The 24,979-nt window shown below is 41.2% G+C and overlaps 1 pseudogene across 1 annotated transcript in view; it reads right to left on the reverse strand.

The window, feature by feature from the left end:
* The window catches only part of LOC107000844 (interferon-induced transmembrane protein 3 pseudogene), a 79,036-nt pseudogene that overhangs the window by 38,189 nt on the left and 15,868 nt on the right, over positions 1-24,979 (reverse strand). The window contains exons 2-3 of the transcript XR_013400671.1: positions 16,662-16,919; positions 14,971-15,258 (exon numbers count right to left, since the gene is read on the reverse strand). The product of XR_013400671.1 is annotated as an interferon-induced transmembrane protein 3 pseudogene (transcript). The remainder of the gene's footprint in view (positions 1-14,970; positions 15,259-16,661; positions 16,920-24,979) is intronic.

Here is a 24,979-nt window from a genome sequence, read left to right on the forward strand (position 1 = left end):
ATATAGAATTTATTAAAGAGACTGTCCTTTCCCCAATGTATGTTCTTGGTACCTTTGTAGAAGATGAGTTCACTGTAGATATATGGGTTTATTTCTGGGTTTGCTATTCTGTTCCATTGGTCTATGTGTCTGTTTTTATGCTAGTACCATGCTGCTTTGATTACTGTAGCTCTGTAGTATAAATTGAAGTGAAGTAATGTGATTCTTCTAGTTTTGTTCTTTTTGCTCAAGATAGCTTTGGCTATTCTGGGTCTTTTGTGGCTCCATATAAATTTCAAAATTATTATTTCTATGTTTGTGAAGAATGTCATTGGTATTTTGATAGGGATTGCATTAAATCTGTAGATTGTTTTGGGTAGTATGGATATTTTAACCATATTGATTCCTCTAGTCCATGAACATGAAATATTTTCCAGGCCGGGCGCGGTGGCTCATGCCTGTAATCCCAGCACTTTGGGAGGCCAAGATGGGCGGATCACAAGGTCAGGAGATCGAGACTATCCTGGCTAACACGGTGAAACCCCATCTCTACTAAAAATACAAAAAATTAGCCGGGCATGGTGGCGGGCGCCTGTAGTCCCAGCTGCACAGGAGGCTGAGAATGGCGTGAACCCGGGAAGCGGAGCTTGCAGTGAGCTAAGATGGCACCACTGCACTCCAGCCTGGGCGACAGAGCAAGACTCTGTCTCAAAAAATATATATATATGTTTTCCATTTTATAGTGTCCTATTCAATTTGAAACATCAATGTTTTATAGTTTTCATTATAGAGAGCTTTCACTTCTTTAAGTTTATTCCTATGTATTTTATTTTATTTGTAGCTATTATGAATGAAATTATTTTCTTGATTTATTTTTCAGATTGTTTGCTATTGGCAAATAGATAGGCTATTGATTTTTGTAGGTTGATTTTGTATCCTGTAACTTTACTGAATTTGTTATCGGTTCTAGCAGATTTTTTGGTGGAGTCTTTAGATTTTTCCAAATATAAGATTATATCATCTGCAAACAAGGATAATTTGATTGCTTCCTTTCCAATTTGGATGCTGATATGGTTTGAATCTGTGTCTCTGCCCAAATCTTATGTTGAGTTGTAATCCCCAATGATGGAAGTAGGGCGTGGTGGGAGGTGATTGGATCATGGGGGTAGAGTTCTCATGAAAGGTTTAATACCATCCCTGTTGGTGCTGTTCTCATAATAGTGAGGAAGTTCTTGTGAGATATGCTTGTTTAAACGTATGTAGCATCTCCCCACTCTCTTTCTTGCTCCTACTCTGACCATGTAAGATGAGCCTGCTTCCCCTTTGCCTTCTGCCATGATTGTAAGTTTCCTGAGGCTTCCCCTGAAGCTGAGCAGACGGCCAGCATCATGCTTCCTGTACAGCCTGCAGAACCGTGAGCCAATTAAACCTCTTTTCTTTATAAATTACCCAGTCTCAGGCATTCCTTTATAGCAATGCAAGAATGGACTAATACAGCTACCCTTTATTTCTTTCTCTTGTCTTATTGCTCTAGCTAGGACTTCCAGTACAATGTCAAATAATAGCAGTGAAAGTGGGCATCCTTGTCTTGTTCCAGACCTTTGAGAAAAGGCTTTCAGTTTTTCCTCATGTAACATAATACTATCTGTGGGTAGTCTGTCATATGTGGCTTTTATTGCGTTGGGGTATGTTCCTTCTATAAACAGTTTTGTGAAGGTTTTTATCATGAAGGGATGTTGAATTTTATCAAATGCTCATTCAGCATCAATTGAAATGATCATATGTTTTTTGTCCTTCATTCTGTTGAAATGATGTATCACACTGACTGATTTGCATATGCTGAACCATCTATGCATCCTTGGGATAAACCCCACTTGGTCATGATAAATGATCTGTCTAATGTATTGTTGAATTGAGTTTAGTAGTATTTTGTTGAGTATTTCTGCATCGGCCTGTAGTTTTCTTTTTTTGTTGTGTCTCTGTCTGATTTTGGTATCAGGATAATACTGGCCTCATAGACTGAGTTTGGAAGTATTCCCTCCTCTTCTATTTTTTGGAATAGTTTGAGTAGGATTAATGTTCATTATTTATTACATGTTTGATAAAATTCAGCAGTGAAGCCATTGGGTCGTGGGCTTTTCTTTGCCAGAAGACTTCTTATTATGGCTTTGATCTCATTACTTGTTACTGGTCTGTTCAGGTTTTGGATTTCTTCATGATTCAATCTTTGTAGTTTGTGTCTAGGAATTTACCCATTTCTTCTAGGATTTCGCTTTTCTAACACATTCCCAGGTGATGCTGATGCTACTGGTCTGTGATGCACATTTTGAGATCCACTACTCCAGATGGAACTCAGGTCCAGCTGCTGGGGCACCTTATGTGTACACACTCAAGCCAAAGGTAAGAGCCACAGTTGGCTCCACCAGGGAGGTAGGTGGTATACAGCAAGTTCAGCAAGTTGCTGGCTCTTTTTCAGAGCACTGGAAGAACATCCTGGTGGTCTTCTTGCTACAAAGATCAGTGGCCTTTCAGCCTCGGAGAAGGAGTAGATTTGGCCCATTTGTTTAACTCTCCTGCCAAAGAGACCAGCAGGCTTTTCAGGAACACCCACCTGTGCTAGTGCCGTCTGTCTCCACACAGAGAGCTACAAATCTCCTCAGAGCCAATCTGATACTGGCCTCCAGGCTCTGATTCCAACTATAGGACAAAATTCCTGCCCCAGCTACCAGATTTCTCCATCCATCACTACTTAGATTAAGGCCATGCTCCACTCCTCCAGGCTCGGCCTGTCTTCCAACTGCAAGAACCACTGAGCTCATAAAGGAGTGCAATTGGATTGGTGCGATAGAGGAGGAATGAGGAACACTATCTTCCAAACTTCTCAAGTGTTTAGTAGGAGAAAAGCTGGAACTAGAAGAGTCAGAAAGGTCCTGTGGAAGATGGACATGTTGAGCCTTAAAGAACGGGTAGACTTAGAACTGTGAAAGGAAGAGGTAAAGTAGATACAGCCTACTTTAAGACATAAAATCAGGAAACCCTGTGTGATGATTACCCTGAATGGAATTTCTGGGAGTCATGGCACATAAAATTGGTTGAATGAAATTTGATTCTGGCAGGGAGCGGTGGCTCACATCTGTAATCACAGCACTTTGGAAGGCAAAAGCAGGCGAATCACTTGAGGTCAGGAGTCCAGGACCAGCCTGGCCAACATGGTGAAACCCCATCTGTACTAAAAATTCCAATATAATTAACTGGGCTTGGGAGTGCATGCCTGTAATCCCAGCTACTCAGGAGGCTGAGGCAGGAGAATTGCTTGAACCCAGGAAGCAGAGGCTGCACTGAGCTGAGATTGCACCATAGCACTCCAGCCTGGGTGAGAGGGTGAGACCCTATCTCAAAAAGAAAAGAAAAAACTTGATTCTGATCAAGGAAATCTATGATTGCTAGACTGATAAATTTTGAGTTTCATCTTGAATATGGTAGAAAGCAAGATGACATAGTGAAATAGCATGAATTTTTTGGCTCAAAGTGAAAGAGCATGAACTAATTGGCATTTCCTAGCTTTATGAACTTGGGCAAACTGCTTAATTCTCTGACCTTGATCCTGTAAAATGGAGATAGCTATGCCTTCCTCCAGATCTCTTATTAGGAGGTCATATGTGTAAAAGATAAAGACTGGCACAGGACTGAACCTGTCTTCCTTTCCTGGCGGTATTGAGTTGGGGATGAACTGAGATCCTGCTCAGATCAGCTGCCTAGAGGAAACAGCAATGTTGTTGAGGGAAAGAGGTTAAGAATGTGACAAGGAGAAATCATTTTGAAACAGACAAGGCTGAGAAGGTACCAAAATGTATTTGTGTGTTTGTGAGGGCAGTTTTTTGAGAGACAAGTTGTTGAAAAGGCAGTGGGGAAGACAGGACAATAAAGAGGAGAAAATCAACTGAGACAGTGAAGTAAGAAGAAACTCAAGATTTCCTTCACATTTTTGACTCAAAGCAGCCATGTAGTAGACATAGAAAGTGTCACAGAATGACCTATCGGGCATTAAATCAGATGGTTAAACTATGGCGGGTAGTAGAAGGAAGAAACCAACCACCAAAAAAGTTGTAGATTCCTTCAGAAGCTGATATGTAACTTAAAGTAACTTTTTCGAAGTTCAGAATTATTTATCTCCTGTTTGTTTGTTTGTTTTGACAGAGTCTCCCTTTATCGCCAGGCTGGAGTGCAGTGGCACAATCTTGGCTCACTACAACCTCCGCCTCCTGGTTTCAAGCTATTCTCCTGCCTCAGTCTCCTGAGTAACTGGGATTACAGGTGTGCGCCACCACACCCAGCTAATTTTTGTATTTTTAGTAGAGACAGGGTTTCACTGTGTTAGCCAGGATGGTCTCAATCTCTTGACCTTGTGATCTGCCTGCCTTAGCCTCCCAAAGTGCTGGGATTACAGGTGTGAGCCACCGTGCCCAGTCTTTTAGCTCCTTAACTCTACATATACACATACTTTTTTTTTTCTTAAACATAAAAAAGTGAAATGTCTATGATATTTATAACGGAAGTTGGGCCATCCTGCCAAAGAAGATTCATAGTCACTAATTTTAGGATGAATATGATTAATCTCTGAAGTACCAGAAGAAAAATGTAATGCCCAAATAAGAGATACTATCTTCATCAATTGTTTAAGTATTAATCTAAAAGGACAGATTTCAGATCTTTAAAAAAATGATTATACGAAGCTCACAAATATTTCTCAGGTATATCGTATGTTTTAAAAGGCTGAAGAAAATGTCTATGGTAAATGCTGCAGATGCTTTGAAGACTATTCTTACTCAGATCAATTAAAATAAATATGTATGCAAAAGTGTCTAGCATGATGGCCAGCAAACAACAAGTTTAATAAATGTTAGGGAGGGGCCAGGCATGGTGGCTCACACCTGTAATCCCAGCACTTTGGAAAGCTGAGGCAGGCCCATCACTTGAGACCAGGAGTTTGAGATCAGCCTGGGAAACATAGTGAGACTCTGTCTCTATAAATATATATATATATATTTATATGGCCTGGTGAGGTGGCTCACACCCATAATCCCAGCACTTTGGAAGGCTGAGGAGGGTGGATTACTTGAGGCCAAGAATTCAAGGCCAGCCTGGCCAACATGGAGAAACTCCGGCTCTAGGAAAAAATACAAAAATTAGCCAGGCATGGTGGCCTATGCTTGTAATTCCAGCTACTCGGGAGGCTGAGGCAGAAGAATCGCTTGAACCCGGGAGGTGGAGGCTGCAGTTAGCAGAGACTGTGCACGCCAACCTAGGCTACAGAGTGAGACTCAATCTGAAAAACAAACAAAACAAACAAAATAAACAAATAAATAAGTAAATACAATGTTAGGGAAATCACATTAAGCTCTTTAACCCAAATGTAATCTGAAGCACCATCAAGACTTCTGCTTCCTTTGGCTGTGCATTGGCACACTCTGCCTACTGGTCCTGGTAGGCCTCAGGTCCTCTTGCTGTTAGTGCCTCATCTATTCCAGCATTTACCTTTTTTAGACCCATGCCTAAAAGGAACGAATATGACAGTTCGGTAAAAGGATACAAAAGTAATTTATATACACTTTTGCACATCTGGAATTTAATTTTTTTAAGTGGTTCTCTGCCTTTTCTACCTCAGAGCATAGAGATGAGAAGTGCCTAACCCCTGGGGTCAGAGAGATGCAAGTTCAAATCCTGGGCCTCCCACTTAGACTATTAACTTGAGCAAGTTACTTAGCATCACTGAGCATTAGTTTCCTCATCTGTAAAATGGGAGTTAAAACTCTGTACTTCAAATGAGATAATGTAGGTAAAGATGTGGCAAGGTGTCAGATGCGTAGTAAGCCTTGATAAGCAATGCTGAGTATTGTGACTTATAGCGTGTGTAACTGTAATAACTATATACCATATATATCTAGATAATATACATCTATAATTATTTTTAAACACCCTTATAATATCCCTCCCTAAATTCCTATAATTCTGCAGTTTTGATATTTAGAATAGAAAAAGTGAATCACAAATTGTAAAAGAAATATAATTGCTAGTTGAGTAGAATATTTACAGTTAATATATGGTGCTGGCTTTATCTTAGAACTATAATCTAGAGATGTATATTGACTTTGAAAAAGATTACATTATCTTAGATACAAAGTGGAAAAGTGCTCATAATATCTGGGCAACAAAAACAAGTTGAATGTAAAAGTATTTATTCACTTTTGGACTCATATTAATTTGAATGGCAAATTGATATTAACTTACACAGTATCTTTATATCCATGAATTAAATTAATTCAGAGCTTTTTTCCAAAGGAGCCAAACCTCATTAATAATTTTATTTGGTTGTTATCTAGAATGTTGTAACAATTTCTAAATGTCAGGTTATAGAAATTTCTAGTATACAGAAATCTCATTTCAGAATTCAGAAACCTTTTTGTTTACTTCTTTCAGTATGTATGTATGTATGTATGTATTTTGAGATGGAGTTTCACTCTTGTTGTCCAGGCTGCAGTGTAATGGTGCAATCTCGGCTCACCGCAACCTCTGCCTCCCAGGTTCAAGCAATTCTCCTGCCTCAGCCTCCCAGGTAGCTGGGATTACAGGCACCCACGACCATGCCCAGCTGATTTTGTGTATTAGTAGAGACAGGGTTTCACCTTGTTGGTCAGGCTGATCTCGAACTCCTGACCTCAGGTGATCTGCCCACCTCGGCCTCCCAAACTGCTGGGATTATAGGCGTGAGTCACCGTGCCGGGCCTATTTCATTTTTAATTTCATTTCTTTTTTTTTTTTTTAGAGACAGGGTGTTGCTACATTGCTCAGGCTGGTCTTGAACTCCTGGGCTTAAGCCATCCTCCCACCTCTGCCTCCCCAGTTACTGAGATTACAAGCAGAAGGCATCACACCCAGCTTGCTCCTTTTAATACTGGTATGCCCTAGCCAATGGTTCTTTAAATAATATTACTGCTCAATATCATCCTTATTAAAAAGTGGCTGGATTTCATACTAAAATCAGGAAAACATAAGGAAGAGAACTACAATATTGTGATTTATAATAAGGAATACATATTTTGGTCTTTATCCTCAATTCTTGGCACAGAGCTCCTAAAACCCTTGTCATTTCCTAAGCAATAGGGGTGCTAGGTGCATCTTTGTTCCCAATATTTTTTTCCCCAGTTCCTGATGCAGAGCTCCTAATCCCTTGGAAACCCCTGGGTGACAACAGTGTCTTTTGTTCTAATGAGGCAACCCTCAGTAGGTTCTTGGATGAAGGCTGGACACCAGAAAAACCAAGCCATGATTAGAAGCTTGGAAACTTCAGACTCGTTCTCCATCCTCTAGGTTTCAGAGACCTTCTGGATTGCTGAATACCTGGAGGTGCTGGGAGGGTGGCATGACCATGCCCCATGCCCCATACCTTGTCCTATGCATCTCTTCCATCTGGCTGTTCATTTGTGTCTCTTAAAATATTTTTTTCTAATAAGTTGGCAATAACAAGTAAACTGTTTTCCTGGGTTCTATGAGCCATTCTCATAAATTATTGAACCTGAGACGGAGTCATGGGAACCTCCAATTTGTAGCCAAGTCCAGTAGAAGTTATGGTAACCTGAGGATCTACTACTTGCAGTTGGCATCTGAAGTGGTGGATAGCCTCATGGGACTGAGCCCTTCGCCTGTGGGATCTGACACTATTTCCAGTGTCAACTGGTGTCGGAATATGGGTCAGTGTGGGGAAAAAAAAATCCACACATCTGTTCACAGAAGCATTGAATGTTGAGAGTACGGTAGGAAGAAAAACCAGATTTTTCACTAAACCGGAAGTCAAAGCTATCTCCAATGGGGATGGCAGGAAGATACAGTTGTGACTGAGTAAAGAAAGAAGTAGCGGAGAGAAAGCAAAAGGACTGTCTCCTTGGAATAAACTGAGCAGTCCCCCATGAAACGCCAGATGTGAACTCTGAGACGCCTCAGAGCAGGAGTGAGTAGCGTAGGCTGTGTTCATCGAGGCTCTGGAGGACAGGAAAGGGGATGCTATCCAGCTATACAGTGCCCAATCAACACAAATACTCATCTGGGGGCATATGAGGAAATGCTGCAAAGGGATGACTAACCCTCGGCACTGGAAGGACTAGCAGTGCCTACCTAAATGATTCACTGAGGGAAATTATCTTGTGTGTTGAGATTAAGACTGTCAGGTTTTATTTCATCATTGGAGAAATTGGAGAGAAATATCTCCTCATATAAGAGAGCATTTTGGCTGACTGACTGCTAATGTCGTGACTGACACATTCACCCCATTCCTCACTGTGTTTCCAATCACCCTCACACTAAACCCGTATGTAGCCTTTGATGTATATGGAGTCTTCTGCTTCGTGACTGATTAGAGGACATGAGTTTTGTTGAGAGAATGTCTCAAAAGACAGGGGAGAGATGATGATTATAGCACCTATGTTGTACTGATGCCTTAGTCCAGCCTGGTGGTGGGGTCGGGGGGGGAACTAGAAACTGGAGGAATGTCCCCAAAAGAATGTTTGAGGTTCTGGGCCGGTCGCGGTAGCTTATACTTGTAATCCCAGCACTTTGGGAGGCCAATGCGGGCAGATCACCCGAAGTCAGGAATTTGAGACAAGCCTGGCCAACATGATGAAACCCCATCTCTACTAAAAATACAAAAATTAGCCCTGTATGGTGGCACACACCTGTACTACTCAGGAAGCTGAGGCAGGAGAATCGCTTGAACCCGGGAGGTGGGGGTTGCAGTGAGCCAAGATCGCGTCACCACACTCCAGCCTGGGTGACAGAGTGAGACCCTGTCTCAAAAAAAAGAATGTTTGAGGTTTTGGCCATCGAATTAGTGCCAGATGCTGACAGATCTATTTTCTTGGGAGACTTTAAGGTTCTGGGAGAGGGTAAAGGCCAGAAGCTGGAAGAATAGAAAGGACTCTAAATGTAATCAGATCTGCTTAAGGGCCCACAAGACCAAGGGTAGCAGAGAATTAGAAAGAGGCCTTTCTCCCTTCCTCTGTACAAAATCCCACACCACACTCATACCCGAGAATACAGCACCTTTGGCATAGACACCAGCATCCTCACCTCAGACAGTGGTGGCTGGCTGTGGTGGTTGGCTGTGGTAGGAACTAGATGGCGGACAGGCATCAGGAAGTGCAGCTGGAGGAGGACCCAGTGGATGCCATGTGCTGACTGCATTTGACAGACTGGTATGTGGACAGGTGCAAAGCACCCACTTGTAAAAAGTCCCCAGCATAAGTAGGGACACATTGTTGGGAGGCAGTGCTAAGTTACTACTTAAGCAGGTGGAGTGCTGCCTCAGGAAATTTCATGGGCTGGTGAGGACAGATAACATCAGGCTTATGCTTTCAAACAATGGAATGGCAACAGTCCAGGTAGCCTTTGTAGCTCTTGCCTCCATCTCAAAAAATAAAGGGGAAAAAAAGCAAAGAAAATTGGGACGTGACCCCAAATGTACCAGTGTCATGAACGTAGATTGATTCTCTTCATGCTGAAGGTATAAAAATGCATTACCATTGTTTACAACAGGCCCTGAGGCAATTGTCTATCATTTTTAACTTTGAAAAGTAATTACATAAATTTGTGTCTAGATTATACAAATTGCAAATTGGAGCATTACCATAATTTGCCTTAATTTGCTTTGTAAAATGCCCAATTATCTACTGTGAGGTTGCAACCACAATTTAGAACCTAACAACTAATCTCTACCTTCCCCTTCTCTGTTTCTGATCTTCTACATCTCTGAAAGGCTCATACAAGACCTTCTGTGCCAATGTTATTTAGTTTGAATTAAGAAAACTAACATGGACCTTAAACTAGGGAGGTCTGTTCTCAAAGATGACACAAGGGAACATCAAAGCTCATCAGAACATCTGGACATACTAGCCGAGGGGGAGATTTTCATAAAGCTTTATTATCAAATGCAAAATTTGCACCAATATAATAATTCATCCTCTCAGAGTCTGCATCTTTCTTCTTTAAATTTGAAGCCTCAATTAATTGCAAATGTGGACCATTCTGGCGAAATAATATTTCCGGTTAATCAACTTTCTTTTTAAAAAGCAGTATTTTGTCAGCATATTTCTAAATACTTTACAAAACAACTGCTCTGCTTTAAGAGGTACAGTTTCATTGGGACATGATTAATATTATGTTGATGATTACAGACCTCACAATGCCTCTGCTTCATAATTCTGAACATCACTTCTCATTTTTCCAGTACCAAACACAGTATTTTCATTCATTCATTTATTCATCAATCCATTTAACAAATCTTGACTGAATGCCTACTCTGTGCCAGGTACTCTTCTAGAGACTGAGGGTACAGCAGAGGCAAAACAGACAATAATCTCTTCTTCTATTGAGATTAAATTTTGGGTCAATATTATATATATGTTGACATGTATATATCAATATGTCAGTGTCATATATATATATGAAATAAGACATTGGATTGACTTATTGAGAAGTGTCTGTTCATGTCCTTTGCCCACGTTTAAATGTTTTTTTTGAGTTAATTTTTTTCTTCAACTTGTATTTTAAGCTCTTGTTGCCCAGGCTGGAGTGCAATGGTGCAATCTCAGCTCACTGTGCAGGATGTGGAGGTTTGTTACATAGGCAAACATGTACCATGGTGGTTTGCTACACAGATCAACCCATCACCCAGATATTAAACCCAACACTTATTAGCTATTCTTCCTGATGCTCTCTCTCCCCACACCCCCAACAGGCCCCAGTGTGTGGTGTTCCCCACTATGTGTCTATGTGTTCTCATCATTCAGCTCCCACTTACAAGTGAGAACATGCGGTGTTTGGTTTTCTGTTCCTGCATTAGCTTGCTGAGGATAATGGTTTCTAGCTCCATCCATGCCCCTGCAAAGGACATGATCTCATTCCTTTTTATGACTGCATAGTATTCCATGGTGTATATGCCTGCACACCTACAACCGTCTGATCTTTGACAAACCTGACAAAAACAAGCAATGGGGAAAGGATTCCCTATTTACTAAATAGTGCTCGAGAGCTGGCTAGCTATGTGCAGAAAATTGAAACTGGACCCCTTCCTTACACCTTACACAAAAATTAACTCAAGATGGATTAAAGACTTTAATATAAAACCCAAAACTATAAAAACTCTAGAAGAAACTCTAGGCAATACCATTTGGGACATAGGCATGAGCAAAGATTTTATAACAAAAACGCCAAAAGCAAGAGCAACAAAAACAAAAATAGACAAATGGAATCTAATTAAACTAAAGAGCTTCTGCACAGCAAAAGAGACCATCATTAGAGTGAACAGACAACCTAGAGAATGGGAGAACATTTTTGCAATCTATCCATCTGACAAATGTCTAATATCCAGAATCTACAAGGAACTTAAACAAATTCATGAGAAAAAAAAAAAAATTTAAATGTGGGCAAAGGACATGAACAGACACTTCTCAAAAGAAGACATTCGTGCAGCCAACAAACATATGGGGAAAAAAAGCAGTTGATTTTTTTTTAACCACTGAGGTCAACTAGTTTTTTATTCAATACTTTCAGGAGACAGTATACATATACATACATACATATATGTATATAATGCTTCCAGGGAGTTAGGTTCCAATTAGTTAAGGTATTTTCAACTATATTCTCTTTTTCTTGCTTGCTTGCTTTTTTTTTCTTTTCTTTCTTTTTTTTTTTTTTTTTTTTTTTTGAGATAGGGTCTCACTCTGTAAGTGCAGTGGCACAATCATGGCTCACTATAGCCTCAACCTCCTGGACTTCAGCCTCCTGGGTAGTTGGGACTATAGGCACCTGCTGCCACGTGTGGCTAATTATTTGTATTTTTTGTAGAGATGGGTTTCTGCCATGTTGCCCAGGCTGGTCTTGAACTCCTGGCCTCAAGCAATCCTCTCACCTCATCTCTCAAAGTGCGGAGACTATACACATTAACCCCTGCACTTGGCCTCAACAGTATTTTCTTGATATATATTTCAGTGCAGTATTTTCGAATGTGTATCAGAAAGAACATTAGAATGAGATAGATTCTTTCATTAATTTTTTTTTTTTTTTTTGAGACGGAGCCTCGCTCTTGTTGCCCAGGCTGGAGTACAATGGTGCAATCTCAGCTCACTGCAACCTCCCAGGTTCAAGTGATTCTCCTGCCTCAGCCTCCTAAGTAGCTGGGATTACAGGCATGTGCCACCACGCCCAGCTAATTTTCTTTGTATTTGTAGTAGAGACAGAGTTTCACCATGTTGGCTAGGCTGGTCTTGAACTCCCAACCTCAGGTGATCCGCCTGCCTTGGCCTCCCAAAGTGCTGGGATTACAGGCATGACCCACCCCACCTGGCTGAGATAGATTCTTTCTAATATATATTAGAAAGAATACTGGCTTTCTAAATTCTTTTAAATTCAGAACATTTTTCTTCTCAGTCTAATTTATCTCCTCTACTGAAAAAAAAAACGTAAAACAATTCAACATTTTGTCAGTACTAAACAAAGGACAACACATCATTACCAACCATCACAACCTTCTGTGATTCCAATCCTGTCAAAAGAAACATCCTGTAATTTCCCCCTTCAAAATCAGAAAAATCCAACAAGATCAGTGCAGAAGTGCATTCTAATAATAGCCCGTTCCTAGTCCTAATGGAAAGGCTGAAGGCTTCACAAACCTTTTCAAAGAACACTTTGATGTAATTTTGAAGTCACGAACAGTTCTGTTTCTCTAAGCAGGCATTTTTCAGAGGACTGCGTCCAGTTAGAAATCCTAAAACTGAAGAGCGCCAGTGAAACTTGAAGATGATTCAGAAAAGAACAGCTGAAATGACTGAAAGCCTGGGAGATCCTTCTAGTGAGGGGGTGCTTGAGGAACCAAATGTATTTACCTGATTTGGTTGGATAAGAGAGAAGACTTAGAATTCACTGGGAATCACTGTAAGCAATAGACCTACAGTATTGAGAGAGCTAGAGTGATAAGAATACTACTGGCCTGGCACGGTTGCTCACGCCTGTAATCCCAGCACTTTGGGAGGCTGAGGCAGGCGGATCACAAGGTCAGGCGTTTGAGACCAGCCTGACGAACATGGTGAAACATCATGTCTACTAAAAATACAAAAATTAGCCGGGCGTGGTGGTGCGTGCCTGTAATCCTAGCTACTCGGGAGGCTGAGGCAGGAGAATCACTTGAACCTGGGAAGCAGAGATTGCAGTGAGCCGAGATCATGCCACTGCACTCCAGCCTGGGTGACAGAATGAGACTCCGTCTCAAAAAAAAAAAAAAAAAAGAATACTACTATGTTCAGTGCTTTATACCTATTATCTTTTTAATACCCTTTCAGTAACTCAGGAGGCAGATTATTAGTGCTATTACTCCCATTGCACAGTTGATGAAAACTGAGGCTTAAGTAACTTGCACAAGGCCACATGGCTAGTAACAGTTGAGCTGCAACTTGAACTCAGACTGGCTCCAGAATCCCAGCTCTCACTTGCCACAGCATACTGTCTTAAGAGTAGAAACATCCAACTGCCCATAAGGATATGCAAAAATGAGGACATATAAACAAACAAGATTTTAAAACTCATCACTCCAGAGAGTATAAATGCAAATGGAGTGTCTTACTGGGATAGACAGAGTTTAGTTCTGCCCAACAGGTAAAAACTAGATTAGAATGACTTCAGGGGTCTCTCTTTTTTTTGGCAATGATTAAAAGGATGGTTTTTATTCTTTATACCATTTGGCAAACAGGTGACATAAAGAGGATTAACATCCTGATCAAATAACATATCTGATATCTTGGGAGTGTTAGCTACCCAATTAGGGAATGAACTTTTGCCAGTTAGGGAAAAATAGAGTGCTACAATTCAGGTACTCACAAATTCTAATAGTCAGGTAAACATGTATGTCATAGTGATTGTATATAGGTAAAGAAGTGGGCAGAATGTACATAGAAAACTTCCGAACTGTCTATCTCTTGCTGTCTAGGGATGGAATTTCTAAATATATTTTACTCTAGTGCCTAATAGAAAATTACCTCAAGGAAGTAGAGACCTTTTGAGAAATCTAAGATGGCAATGTGCTGGTGTTTCCTAAAATGTGCTCTGTGAGACACTTAAATAGGCAATGCATCTCAAAATTGGATTCCATGCTCAAAATAGACTCCCACATATCAACATCATATTAAAGGCTCAGAGAAGTTTAACAATAAAGATTTCGATTTAACTTGGGTTAACCAACACTTCCCAAATATACTGGCTACAGAACCATTTCTTTTTTTTGAATACCTATATATCACCCCTTGAACCAGTATTTTACTGAACACATTACAGTAGACTGTTTAAAACTCACATCCTTGTAACTTTCACTACTTGAAATTACAAAGTGCTTTTGTTAATTGCATATTTTTGCTCAGCCATCTTAGAATTGTGTGCCATATGAGGACAGGGACTCATCTGTCTACAGACTTCCCACACTCATAAATTTTTTGTGTGTGCTGTAATAGACTTTGATTCCCTCAGTGTTCTGATAACTATGGAATCTGTGATCATGACTCCAAGGAAGACAAGGGCCCCTGCACCCAGTTGGTGCTATGCTAGGCAGTGGGGATATTGCATTAACAGAACAAATATGGTTCCTGCTGAGGCAGAGCTGACATTTTACTGAGGAAAATAGACCATTAAGTACTTAAACCAGCAATGAGAGCGACTGTTTTTCTTTTTCTTTTTTTCTTTTTCTTTTTTGCAGAGAAAGGGTCTCCCTGTGTTGCCCAGGCTGGTCTTGAACTCCTGGGCTAAAGCGATTCTCCCACCTTGGCCCTCCCAAAGTGCTGGGATTGCACCGCACGTGGCCAAGAATATTTTCCATTGTAAATGTATAAATTAGTAAATGAAGTTTACCTCAATTCTATGTGTGTTTTAGTTGGTGTGAGCTGTACCTTGCATGCTTACCCTCTGGCTACTTGCAAGACGCAGGCTGGAGACAGTGGTGTGCTGGTAAACGACCAGCGGGGGAAGGGGAGGTGGTTTGATTTATAACATTTGCAGATTTCCATGATGCAAATACTCCCGCCACATTGGATTTCAAACCATCCGGGTGATGCCAAGTAGCTTCCTGGAAATTTAACCATCTGCTCTCGGTAGCTGCTGCCAGCGGCTCCAGCACACACCACTGGTTCTAGCCCTTCAAAGCAAGTTTAACCAGCATTCTTCTCATCACAGACTTTTGAGTTTCAGAAGCTAAGTAAAAGAATTTTTAAAAATTAGAGAAAGACTAACTTTCTGAAATCTTTTTTCTTCTCTTCCTTCCTTTTTCCCTTCCCTTTTTCCTTCCTTTACCAAAGACACTAAAAAATAACAATTACAATCTACAAATACCATCATTTCATAAAAGAAAGGATATTTTAATTTTTAAAAAATGGGAACAACATAATTTCAGAATAAAGATTAGTCCTTTAAATTTAATGAATCCAGATCTATGAAAATTTTATTACCTTACTTATTTTTCTAATTTTATTATGAAGTAAGGAAAGTTTTGTGCATGCATTGCAATGTTTTTGGCTATAAGTGAAAGAAACCTGGCAGTGGGTTAAGTAACCTGGAGTTATTTTTCTTACCTAGCAAGAGGTCTAGAGGTGCGTGGTTGCTGGGCAGTAGTTCAACTGTGCAGTGATGCTATCAGACTCCTACCTTTACCTTAGCTTTCCTTTCCACCAGCTTTAGCTTGTAAACTTGTTTCCTCATGTTTGTAGCTTCATAGTCACAAGATGTTGCTGCATCTCCAGACAAATGAAAGGCAGGAGCAAAAGGCCTTTATATGGATTGAACTGTGTCCCCAAAAAAGATATGTTGATATCCTAACCCAGACACCTGTGAATGTAGCCTTAGTTGGAATGCAAATGTAATTAGTTAAGATGAGGTCATATTGAACCAGGGTGGGCCCTAATCCAATAACTGATGTCCCTACAAAAAGAAAAAACAGAGAGAAACACAAGAGGAGAATGCTATGTGAAGGCACAGACACACACAGAGGGAAGACAGTCCTGTGAAGAAGGAGGCAGAAGTTGAAGTATTGAAACTGCAAGCCGAGGAATGCCAAGTATTGCTGGTGTAGGAGAGGAAAATAATTATCTTTTCTGTACCCATCTTAGGTTCTCCAGCTAGGAAGAATAAGACTGTATATTAGAGTGGCCGGGCACAGTGGCTCAGGCCTGTAATCCCAGCAGTTTGAGAGGCTAAAGTGGGTGAATCACTTGAGGCCAGGAGTTCGAGACCAGCCTGGCCAACAAGTTGAAACCCCATCTCTACTAAAAATCCAAAGATTAGCTGGGCTGGGTGGCAGGCTCCTGTAATCCCAACTATTCAGGAGGCTGAGGCAGGAGAACTGCTTGAACCCAGGAGGTGGAGGTTGCAGTGAGCTGAAATCGTGGTAGTACACTCCAGGCTAGGCAACAACAGAGCTAGATTCAGTCTCAAAAAAAAAAAAAAAGATTATATATTAGACTGACAAAAGACAGATTAACAAGAGAAAAACAAACAAGTTTATTGAAATATGCATTGCACAGACACACAGGAGTATTCAGTAATGAGTAATTCAGAGGAGTGATTAGAACTTGAACTTAGCCTGGCGCAGTGGCTCATACCTGTAATCCAGCACTTTGGGAGGCCAAGGTAGGCGGATCACGAGGTCAGGAGTTCAAGACCAGCCTGACCAACATGGTGAAACCCTGTCTCTACTAAAAATACAAAAATTAGCTGGGTGTGGTGGTGGGCTCCTATAATCCCAGCTACTCAGGAGACTGAGGCAGGAGAACTGCTTGAACCCGGGAGGCGGAGGTTGCAGTAAGCCAAGATCACAGCCCTGAACTCTAGCTTGAGCGGGCGACAGAGTGAGACTCCATCTAAAAAAAAAAAAAAAAGGAACTTGAATTTACATAGCATTGAGCAAAGAACAATAATTTTGTAGAGAACTGGCAAGACAAAGGAAAATGACTTTGAGCTTCTAGGGGCAGCAAATTGTGGGAAGGCAAATATATGGGGAAACTTATGGTAGATGAGGGCTAGTTGATACGTTTTGTTTTTGTAGATTCCTCTGGATGACATCTTGTCTCCAGTGATAAGGTGTTTTCCCTTTACATTATCCCTTTACATTATCCCTTTACTGGTAGGGGGGTGGAGGGCGACACTTTCACAAGGGGAGCTTATGTTCTGCTTTCAGGCAGATAGGAGGTGGACAGAGACCTCATCCTGTGTCTGCTTTTTCTCAGTTGCCTTTGGGTCAAAATAATCCATATGCCAGAGTGGCATATTGTGGGGTGGCATAATCCAAACCCCTTCATTGGCCAGTATCAAAAGCCAAGAAGAGACAAAAAAGAGGTTTTTTCCTCTACAGCTTTCAGAAGGAGCATGGGCCTGCTGACACCTTATTTCAGTCTGAGGGCCTTCAGAACTGTGAGACACTACATTTCTATTGTAACCTACCCAGTTTGTGATACTTCGTGATGGCAGCCCAAGGAAATTAACACAACACAAAATCTTGCCTTTACTTAGGTTATCTCCAGCTGATTTCTTTTTATAACCTATTGGCCAGAACAAGGTCAAATGCCCAAACCAAGAACCACAAATAGACAAGGGGAGAGAGATTTCCATGACTGGTTAGGCCCATCCTGGAGTCAGGGACCACTCTCCTTGGAAGCAAAATCCCTCCTCACCACCTGAACATACTGAAAGAAGGGAAAATGGCTCTTGGGGAGGTAATGGGTAGTGACTATCACACTTGAAGGTGGACCTTTGTGCTGTTCTGTGGACTTTAGAAATGCTACCCTACTTAACAGTGTTTGAGATTCATCTCAAAACAGATCTTTACATTCTCTCAGGAGTTTAGGTAAAGGATCCAGGTGGATAGCTCCAGGGTGAGAAGTTAGAAATGCTGCCGGGCGCGGTGGCTCAAGCCTGTAATCCCAGCACTTTGGGAGGCCGAGACGGGCGGATCACGAGGTCAGGAGATCGAGACCATCCTGGCGAACACCGTGAAACCCCGTCTCTACTAAAAAATACAAAAAACTAGCCGGGCGAGGTGGTGGGCGCCTGTAGTCCCAGCTACTCGGGAGGCTGAGGCAGGAGAATGGCGTGAACCCGGGAGGCGGAGCTTGCAGTGAGCTGAGATCCGGCCACTGCACTCCAGCCCGGGCTACAGAGCGAGACTCCGTCTCAAAAAAAAAAAAAAAAAAAAAAAAGAAGTTAGAAATGCTGACAGTATCTGAGAGGCAGTGTTCACAGGGAGAGACCATGGGATCTCATCTAAAACCAAGAAATGGATGGTAAACGTAGTGAAAAGAAAGTGTCAGGAAATTGGAAATCTCACGGAGGAGAAAAGGCAGGTGAAATGATCTGGTACTGATGAAAATCCCCCATCTCTACATCAAGGGGATTATTAACTCAGTTTCAAAAATAGAGAACAAGAGAGAAAAAGAGAAACAGGAATGCTCTTTTAACTACAGGTAGCAGCGTATAGTAAGACATATTTTTAATCTTTTATCAGTGAAAGTGTAAACGGTTAAATCCAGCACTAAATAATAAATGTGTTAATGTTTTAAAGTATATTTTTTCACAGCTAAAATTAGAACTAAACATGCGAATGAACTCAGCACCAAGGGCCAGAGGTGATGGAGAGAACATTTCATCTCCCAGGCAACTCCCAATTCTGCAAGTTCTAGAATTCCTAAACATTAAATTTTCTTCATTGAAGACATATGTTGGAACTATACAGCTTCATCATAAGGCAACCAAGTCTTGTGATTTATGGGTTAAAGGAAAGTTATGCTTCTCCTGGGGTCTTCCTCCACATTTCAACCCAGACGGGCCTGGGTTGTGTCCCCAAAAAAGATATGTTGATATCCTAACCCAGATACCTGTGAATGTAGCCTTATTTGGAATGCAAATGTAATGAGTTAAGATGAGGTCATATTTTTGCTCCGAGGAGAAGCAAAACTTTCACCTGGGCCTCTTCCACCTGGACCTATCCTTTATCCTACCAGCTCCAAGAACAGGATTTTAATTGGTCAACTGATCTACCTGCATCTTCCTAACTGCAACACGTTCTTTGCCCCATAGCTGCTTTATTTCCACAGTATGTCTTACCTGGAATCACCTCTTCCTTCTTGGAGTCCCATCTGTCCCCCAGATATACTTTTGTCATGGCACCATGGCATTTTGTGGCTTTTAAAAATTACATGTCTTATCTCCCCTTACTAAGGACTTTGGGGACAGAGATCATGCCTTAGTTATCTTTGGGTTCCCAGCATCTAACACTGTTGGGGTCTCTTAAATGTTGGATGAATAAATGAATTATTAAAAGCTAATCTCAAGGGGGAATAGAATATGTCACAAATTCCTCAGCTGGAACTCATAGGGATCAATGATGTCCCACACGAAAGCCCTATAGGGACAAGAATTCAGGAAGGGTGTTAGCTGCAAATCTTCCTGGCCTATGGAAAAGCATGGAATATACTGTGAGCCATATATGTCCTTGAAGCTAATCTAATCTCTCTCAATGAAATTCTATGGTTAGGTATTGTCATCTCGCTTTCTAATGTGTAACTTTTGCTTTCCTTGGAAATTGAAAGGAATTGAGCCATTTCTTAGGTAGTTTCAGGACCATACTGCTTCTCAGAGTTAAGGACTTCCTTTCTTCAATGTGTACCTGAACATCCAGAAGTTAAAAACAAGAGTAGCAGAGTCTTGCAGATGCAAATATAGTACAGAAGATCTCATCCATTGCCCAAATTGAAATGTGAAATGTAAACTGTAGCCATGCAGTTCCACTGCAGTGCTGGAGCAGAGGAGAAAGGGAGTTGGGATGAATGTGAAGAACTCAGAGGACCATTGGGAGCATATTCATTTTACTCATTCTCCATAAAAAGCAGTCATGTTGCTGGTAACCTGGAGGTGCCAGACTCATGTTGCTTCTGCGTGCAAAATGTCCCCACATGGCATTTTGCCCCATTTTCATTTCTGCTCTTGATTAGGTCACTGTGAACTTTCTCTCCATGTTTACTCGAAGTACCAGAAATATGTAGGGACAGCCTCCACTTATCTCGAGAATTCCTACTGTTCATGATTCAGCTCACTTTGCTGTTCTTTTTCATTTCCTCTACTTTACATTTTGATTGTTTTTTATCTTCTTTTTCTTCAGCTTTATTGCCTGTTTCATTGGTTCTTAGCCCAGAGTCTGGAAGTGACCCTGAGAAGTTGTCTAAGCAGAAATGCATGCATTGTGTTTTTTGATTGTTCAAGACAGGGCTGCCATTACCCCATTGGATGCCTTTGTGCAAAGTGGAAAAATGTGTCCCTTTTTCTGAGGAGATGCAGCCCTACACTGGGGTGCATGGCTTGGTTAGCAGAAGGCAGACTGATTTCAAAACCAAGTCTATTGTGCATTCTTGTGCCATGAATGGAGAGGTACAGCTCTGTTTAGAGAAGAGCCCGTAATCTTGCTTAAATAAGTCACTACAGCAACTATTATCTCACAGTGAAAATGTTCCTCTTTAAAGGCCGCTTAATAAATGAATGACCTTGGACACACATTTATTTCCTCACTTTTCAGTAGTTTACAAGATCCCTGAACACCGTTCAAGGCTTATATCAGCGGCTTTCTGCTGCCACTAACACCAAATCCAAAACACCATGGACTTACTTGCAAGGTCTTATTCGCACTTTCAGCATAGCACCATGGACTTATTGGCCTGCTTTAGTGTTATGTTACCATCTCACACTTGTCTTCATTTCAGCAAACAATTCATAAACACGGACTAGGAGCCAAACTCTTGAAGCACAACTTTTGTTTATCTCCAGCTTGGCATTTTCACTTCATCTAACACTATTTACAAAATGCGTATCCTTGAAACTTCCAAACAGAAGACTCTGGGGATGTTTGGCAAACCCTCGGCATAACTTCTGCTGTTCCAGGCTTGGGATCCACAAAAGAGCTGCCTCTTGGGTCAGCTCCTCCAGCCCTGCTTGGCTCCTCCCTTGGCCACTCCCAGTCCCACAGACCCTCCTCGATGCACTGCGCTGGACACCTGCTTGAAGCGCACAGACTAGTTTAGTATCACTTGAGGGAATCTTTAGGTATAAATTCTACACAGAAGAAAAATGTTAATACTCTATTTGCATAGCGTTTTGCTCTTTAGGAAATGCTTTCACATGCATTAGCTCGTGTAATCTTGAATTGGAATAATCAGCCAAAAAGTGAAACTGCATACAATTCAGTCATCTTTCAGTCTATCCCACCCCGTTCTTTCCACGGTGCTGGTTGGTTCATAAAAGGGAGCAAGTGAAAGCCTGCCCCACTGTGGCCCCAGTTCTGGGCTTCAGTTTCCAAAATAGATACAGACCTTGCCCAAGTTCCATCTGTTCTGACCCACTTCCTCCTTGCCCTGGTCTCCAACCTTCGGCCCCCATGCATTCACTTTGGTCGCCTCTTTGAGGCCTTTCTTCCTCCAACTCCCTGCAGGCTAAGGATGAAGTGGTTTCTCTCAATTCCCTTTGTACAAGAAACACAAGGTTCTTTATGCCTACACCAGTTTCAGTGGGAAGCCCTCTTTATAGCAGCTACACAAATCCTGCTTCTGGGATACCTGTGACTCATTCACACAGAATCCTGATCCCTTCAAACAACAACAGTAATATTAACTCATGCTTACTGCTTTCTGTGTGGCAGGCATGGCACTCTGTGCTCTCTGCATGCTATCTCATACTGTTGTAGATTTAGGTTGAGTACCTGATGCCAGTAAGCCAAACACTGACACATCGGTGCTTAGGAGCACAAAAAGGTTATTCAAATTGGCTACAGCATGAGGGTGCGAGAGGCACCTCTCAAACCCCATCTGCCTTTGAACATAACTGGGGGGCTTTTATGAGTAAGGTAGATATGTAGGAGTTGAGATTCTCTGATGATGAAAGCTGCTTGTGTCCCTCAGTCAATTGAACTTCTGGATGCCATCAAGGAGGTCTCCGTGACCTGAGGATCATTGTTCTTTAAAAGAAAAACCAGTTCTTTAATCTTGCAGGCAGCTCCTGGGGGTTAGGACATGAAGTTAATCACTTATTAATGACTACCCACTACCGAAATGACTATGTGCAAGCAAGCATGCATGGAAGAAGAAAAGGTCAAAGAAAGAGGAAGAAGTAAAATGAACATCTTATGATTTTTGTAATATAGGCTTGGGGCCATCACTTTCCCAACAGACACACTGGGCTGCTATGAGTATGCTCATTTACAAATGAGGTTGAATTGAAGCAGTTTCCACAAAGAGACACCACTTACCCTAAAGCCCTGAGCTGTCTGTTTCCAGACTTTTTTCACTCCTTTACCTTTTGCCAGCTTTACAACTTCATACATTTAAGTCCTCAGAGACCACAATTTTTGTTTAAAATCTCTAAGTTTCTTCCTAATTCTATACCCCAGTGTCAGCATTCAGCCGTTCTGTAAGATCTCAAAAGATTATTTCTCCCAAATCCTCACTTTGTCCTTCCCCAGGCAAACATTCACGTATTCACAACCCAATGCATTCACTTTACTCTTATCCTAGGCAAATTGGGGGAAGTCATGTTTCCATGGCAATCCGGAAGAAGAAATATTCACCGCAGGCCTGCCTCTGTCCACCCAGGACTTGGGCATAGTCATCATTCAGTCTTTGCTCTAAAGCAGAGGTTTTCAGCCCAGGTTGCACAATAGATTCCCCAGGGAACTTTCATAAAGCTGGACACCTGGGCTGCTCACCTTGAGGAACTGAGGCAGAATCGCTGAGGGTGCAGCCTGGACACAAAAGTTTTGGAGATTTTTTGTTTCTTTGGTTTTGTTGTGTTGTGTTTTTTTAGAACCTGGTGATTCTAATGAGAACCACTTGCCTGCCTTTCTCTTTGCCAATCTGAGTCCTTTACCATTTTCTTGGGCTAATTCAGACATCATTTTCTCCAGATACTCTATGGGAGCACCTAACACGGCGCTTGCCACATAAATGATTGATGTTTTTTTCTCTCTGTACATCCTCATTAGCTCCAAATCAGTAGAACATCAATTTAATTTGCCTTCTTTGTAAAAATGTATTCAAATCCACCCCATATCACTGTAGAATATCTATACATTGTTCTAGAATTACTGTTTCCTTATTTCATATGGATCTGGTTTGCTTTAACTATTTCAGATATGGAGGCTACGTTTGTGTTTTTTTGTTTGTTTGTTTTTTGTTTTGTTTTGTTTTGTTTTGTTTTTGCCTCTTTCCATAGTGCCAGCAAAGAGCTTCTAAATCACAACAGACAGCAAATGCATTTTGCTAAAAGTAAAACCTATTTTTGCTTTCACTTTCCTTTGATATGAAAGTCAATGAAATAGGCTGCAGAGAACGGGAGTTTAAAAGGCTGAAATAGGAGAAATACGTAGCCTGGAAAAAACTGGAGATGCCCTCCCCCCTCAAAAAAAAAAAAAAAAGAGATACCCAGTAAGCAAAGTGAAATTGTATACTGCAGACTGATCAGCTCTATCCAAGTGGGTGCTCATTTTGGATATGAGCTCATACAAATGGTAAATGATTTCATTCAAAACTTTCCTTGGGGAAAAGTCACTTGGGAGTGTTCACTTTACATAAAAGAATCCAATTTAACCTTCAGTGGAAAAAGTGGAATTGGATGAGGGCAGAGCTCTCCTTTCATTTTAGAGCATAAAATTGGCAGCCTGGATACTGGTCGAGTCTCTGGTACTAACTAGCTGTGAGTTTGATACATCACTGAGTCCATCAGAGCTGACTGACTCCCAGGCCTCTCCAAAGTAATAATGGTAATAAAAATAGCGAACATTCATGGAGTTCTTGCTGTGTAACAGGCACTGTGCTGAGCATTTTTCATGCATTATTTCATTTAACCATCTTTCCTTGGGACAAGTACTATCATTAACCCCAAATGAGGAAACTAAGGCTCGGAGAGATTAATTTGTCTAAGATCACAAAGAAAATTTATTTTGGTGAAACTATTCATTCAAGCCTAGCTCCAATGTCCATTCTTCTTTCCTCACACCTACATGAGACCTTCCTTATCCCTACATTTGCAAGCAGAGTACATTATTCTGGGCTCACTGAATGCTTTATGCACACAGGTATTTTAGCGCTTCTCACACTGTGTCTTGTGAATTGTTTTTGCATGTCTCTCCTAGCTGACTGCAAACAATGAATTCAAGAGCTGTATTCTATTTGTCTGATTACTCTCAGCACTTACCGTAGGGCTTAACAATTAGTAGACTCTGATATGTACCAAAACATGAACTCTCTAATTTGTTATATCCTCGGAGAGGTTAAGTAATTGACTCATGTACACACAGGAAGTACAAAGTGAGACTGGATTTTGCATTCAGGCATCTGACCATCCCAGCTCCCTATGAGCACAACTGTCCACTCAGTTGTTCAAGCCAATGCAGAAACCAGGGAACCATTCCTTATAATAATTCCCTGCTCCCAATTCCTGCCCCCTTCCCCCTTTCCACTCCAATCATTGTTTCAACCCATCACCTTCTTCCCAACCCTCAATCGCCATGGTAATTCAGATTACTGCCTTAACTCACCTGGATTACAACAAAAGTTAGGGTATAGGATTTTGGCTGACCCCCAAAACAAAAGATTAAAAATTATGGATGACTTTTATAAACTACAAGCCTGTCTTACAATTTCCCTTAGAGACAAAGATATACTTCTGCACACTCAGCCCTGAGCAGCTTCAATCATGGTTCTCTAGTAAGTTAGAATTATATTTTCTCCCTGTGACATAAATTTCAGTATGAGGATCAGCAACATTGCTCCAGTCCTATAAATCATATGAGGCAACCAAATAGTCTCCAAGATTCTAGCTCATTTTTTGTTCATCTGTTTTAAGATTGCATTTCACCAGTTTATTTCAGGGTGTCTGCCATTTT

Source organism: Macaca mulatta, chromosome 11 (assembly GCF_049350105.2).
Source record: "Macaca mulatta isolate MMU2019108-1 chromosome 11, T2T-MMU8v2.0, whole genome shotgun sequence".
In the NCBI taxonomy this organism is placed as follows: Eukaryota; Metazoa; Chordata; class Mammalia; order Primates; family Cercopithecidae; genus Macaca; species Macaca mulatta.